This window comes from Oreochromis aureus, linkage group 12 (assembly GCF_013358895.1).
Source record: "Oreochromis aureus strain Israel breed Guangdong linkage group 12, ZZ_aureus, whole genome shotgun sequence".
In the NCBI taxonomy this organism is placed as follows: domain Eukaryota; kingdom Metazoa; phylum Chordata; class Actinopteri; order Cichliformes; family Cichlidae; genus Oreochromis; species Oreochromis aureus.
In genome coordinates this window covers 37662514-37667424 of record NC_052953.1, presented here as the reverse complement: position 1 = coordinate 37667424, position 4911 = coordinate 37662514, and positions in this window count along the sequence as shown.

Here is a 4911-nt window from a genome sequence, read left to right as displayed (position 1 = left end):
CCTCCCACTCCTGCATCTAACACTGATTTTAGAGGAAGATACACATTTACGATATTTGCAAACAATAAAACGTGACACAAAAGCTGTGACCTGGATCACCTGGATGACCTCAAACTTAAGATTTTTAACCCCAACTCTACATGGGAGCGAGCATCACAACCCTTCAGATGGTGAATCTCAATGTTGACATTTTCCAGCAGTATAGACCAGCACACAACATGCTGACTGTCGGTTTACAGCAGAAACAGGAACATGAGGTGTAGTCAGTGTCTGCAAGAGCTGGGGTGGAGCTGAAACCAACACTCACCTCAAAATGTTGCTGTGTCAAACGTAACACAGGATTTCTTCTGGTTTGTTTGTGTTTTTTGGATTTCTGTGAAAAATAGCACACTGCCTTATCATAGACACCTGCAAAACTACTGTGCTTGTACCATGAGCTCTGCTATCAGTCTCGAGCAAAATCAGGGGCAATCAGAAGAGCCTCGGCTGATCTGAATGAGTCCTGACACTCAGAAATACACGCAAAAAGATCAACATGATCTGACAAATCAGTCAGAGGAGTGATCACATTTGAAAAGTTCTTGTAGAACTCAACGTAATAACCACATATACCAAAACCAGGCCGTGATCCAGATGTAGAAATACTGGATTCGGTTCCCTTATGCAGCTTTAGAAGATGCAGCATACATTTTCATTGCTATCTATGTGGTACCAGCTTTATTAATTAAGCCAGAGGAGATAAACCAGTTAAAGTGCAGGAAGGTCCTAAAAATGCCAAAGCCTGCATAATCTCTAATTTCCTGTTTCTAAATTCAGATAAAACTGTGGTTATTGTATTCACCCTTATAATTATTAGAAACATGCTGTCTAACCATGTCTTTGTGTTAAAAGAGTGTTTTTCCTTCCCACTGTCACCAAGTTGTTGCTGATAGGAGGTCATCTGATCATTCTGGTTTTGTCTGTATTACTGTAGGATCTTTACCTTACAGTATAAATCACCTTGAGGCAACTGATGCTGTGATTTGGTGCAAATAAAATTGCATATATTGAAAATCTTAGGCTCTGCCAACTCCAGTTTGGTGTATTTTTCTCAGTGCCATGTCTCAATCATACATTATAGCACGTCTCTCTCTCTCTCTCTCACACACACACACACACACACACACACACACACACACACACACACACACACACACACACACACACACACACACACTCTTTCATGGCAGAACTGCCTGTTAACCTGACATATGTCTGTGTGTCTGAGGACTGTAGGGTGAGTCATGTGAGATATTACAGATACATTTTCATTGTGAATATGGTGAATGGGCGGGTTCTAATATAGGGCTTATCTGCTCTACTGGAACACTCAAAGTGATTTATCCAACATGCCTCATTCACCCATTCACACCCATCCGTACAGGTACTTTTTTTTTTTCACATCTAAGTGCTTTCTGCATTCACACACATTCATACTCCAATGAACACATTGGAGAGCAACCTGGGGTTGAATACCTTATTGCCCAAGATACTCAGATATGCAGACTCAAGCAGCCAGGCATCAAGGTGAGGGACAAAACATATTAGGGTGGAGGGTAAATTGAATTCGCATGCTAAGGATATACCAACCAGGCTCCAGCATCGGCCAGCAGGCCACAACCAGGATCCACCATCAGCCAGCAGGCCCAGCCAGCAGGTCACTACCAGGCTCCACCATCAGCCAGCAGGCCACAGCTAGCAGGTCACTACCAGGCTCCACCATCAGCCAGCAGGCCACAGCTAGCAGGTCACTACCAGGCTACACCATCAGCCAGCAGGCCACAGCCGGGCTCCATCATCAACCAGCAGGCCACAGCCAGGCTACACCATCAGCCAGCAAGTCACAGCTAGCAGGTCACTACTAGGCTCCACCATCAGCCAGCAGGCCACAACCAGGCTCCACCATCAGCTAGCAGGCCCAGCCAGCAGGTCACTACCAGGCTCCACCATCAGCCAGCAGGCCACAGCTAGCAGGTCACTACCAGGCTCCACCATCAGCCAGCAGGCCACAGCCAGGCTCCACCATCAGCCAGCAAGCCACAGCCGGGCTACACCATCAGCCAACAGGCCACAACCAGGCTCCAGCATCGGCCAGCAGGCCACAACCAGGATCCACCATCAGCCAGCAGGCCACAGCCAGGCTCCACCATCAGCTAGCAGGCCCAGCCAGCAGGTCACTACCAGGCTCCACCATCAGCCAGCAGGCCACAGCTAGCAGGTCACTACCAGGCTCCACCATCAGCCAGCAGGCCACAGCTAGCAGGTCACTACCAGGCTCCTCCATCAGCCAGCAGGCCACAGCCGGGCTACACCATCAGCCAGCAGGCCACAGCCGGGCTCCATCATCAACCAGCAGGCCACAGCCAGGCTACACCATCAGCCAGCAAGTCACAGCTAGCAGGTCACTACTAGGCTCCACCATCAGCCAGCAGGCCACAGCCGGGCTACACCATCAGCCAGCAGGCCACAGCCGGGCTACACCATCAGCCAGCAGGCCACAGCCTGGCTCCACCATCAGCTAGCAGGCCCAGCCAGCAGGCCACAGCCAGGCTCCATCAGCAGCCACCAGGCCACAACCAGGCTCCATCAAGAGCTAGTGAAGCTACAGGAAAAGGCAGGCCCGGAGTTAGCAAGCCTCAGGATTGATTGAGGCTGCAGTAAAAAAGAGGCACAAATATTTAGAAGATGCCGCCTAAAAGAAGTAATATCAATGAGGAGGAACTGGAGGACATAAAGAAATCTTTGAACTTTATGTCAGAAGAAATTACAACCATTGCAAAACAACAAAAACTGATAATCAACTTAATTGAGGATATTAAAGAATTAAAAAGGCAAAGTGAGGAAAAGGACAAGAAGATTGCTTTGTTGGAAGTACGAGTGGCAGAATTGGAACAATATTCGAGAATATCAGATGTAATAGTAACGGGTCTGGAAACCAAGCACCAGACATATGCACGAGCAGCAGCAGAAGAGAGAGGGGAGCCGCCTGAGCAAGAGTTGCGCTCCCTGGAAGAACAGGTAATGGCCTTTTTCAGTAGTAAAGGCATTGAAATGGATAGTAAGGACATTGAGGGGTGCCATACTCTTCCAAGGAAAAACAAGAATCAAAAACCTGCCATTATTATAAGATTTGTTAATAGGAAGCAGAAAAAAGAGCTACTGAAGCAAGGAAGAAAGTTGAAAGGAACGAATGTGTATGTTAATGAACACCTAATCAAGAAAAACGCAGATATTGCAAGACAAGCAAGATTATTAAGAAAACAGAAGAAAATACAGTCAACCTGGACATCAGATTGTAAGGTGTTCATTAAGCTAAATGGAACACCGGAGCAGGCAAAGGTCTTAGTCATTAAAGAGCTGACGGAATTAGAAAAATACGGCTGATAAAATGTAAGGCAAAGCATTGGGATGGTCAATGGTACTTTCAATGAATTGTCAAATTGGTTGGTACTTGCTTAGGCAAAGTATTGTTAAAGGTGATGGTGTGTGGATAAGATATATAATAAAGTCAGATGTCTGACAGATTTCAAGTAACAAATCAAATGGATGTTGAAACTGGGACACTGGGGTATGATAGCAATATAGATCCTGACTGTAATTTTTTTACCAAAATGTTAAAGGACTGTAACTATTATACAATGGAACAATTTAATAGGAACATAGAGCGGGGTAAGAATATAGCCATGGTTCATTTCAATAGTAGAAGTCTATATGCAAACTTTCAATTTATTAAAGAATATATAGCACAGTTTAATCAACCATTTGATGTGATAGCAATATCAGAGACTTGGATAAACACTGGAAAAGAAGAGGATTTTGAGATAGAGGGATATGAATTCCTCCATTTAGATAGGACTAATAAAAAAGGAGGTGGGGTGGCACTTTATGTTGATAAAAATTTAAGGTTTGAAAAAATGAGTAGAATGACGAGGGTGGTAGATGGAGTGATGGAATGTATAACAGTGGAAATAAATATGAAAAAACAGAAATATATAATTGTCAGTTGCATATATAGAACACCAGGGTCAAAGATTGAGACTTTTAAGGACATTATGGAGGACTTGTATACAAATCTGAATCAGAAAAGAATGTTTATTTGTGGAGACTTTAATATTGATTTATTGAACCCAAATCATAACAAGAGTATTGAAGAATTTATTGATTCAATGTATTGTATGGGATTATTTCCCCTGATAACAAGACCGACGAGAATAACCACTCATGGTGCAACTCTATTAGATAATATTTTTACAAATGTAATGGAAGAAAATATAAAAGGCGGGATATTGATAAATGATATAAGTGACCACTTACCAGTTTTTGTAACTTATGACTGTTGCTATAAAGTTCACAGAAATGAATGTAAGACGATATATAAAACAATTAGAACAGAAAAGACAATGCAGTGTCTTAAAAATGAGTTAATAAAACAAGATTGGACTATTGTATATAAACACAAGGATGTCAATAAAGCCTATGAGGCATTCTTAAGCATATTCATGGCCTTATTAGAGAAAAACAGCCTACTCATTGAAGTCAACAGGAAAGATAAGTATACAGGAAGACCATGGATGACGAAGGGACTGCAAAATGCCTGTAAAAAAAAAAAAGAACACCTTATATAGAGATTTCATTAAAAAGAGAACTACAGAATCTGAAAAGAAATATAAAAAGTATAAAAATAAATTAACTAACATAATGAGAACTTGTAAAAAAAGAATACTTCATCAAAAAGTTAGAAGATAATAAAGATAGCATGAAAGGGATATGGAAGGTATTAAATAGTATAATAAAAAAATGGACCAAGGACTAATGACTACCCTGGGTATTTTATGGAAGGGACAAATACTATTACTAAAATGAACGAAGTAG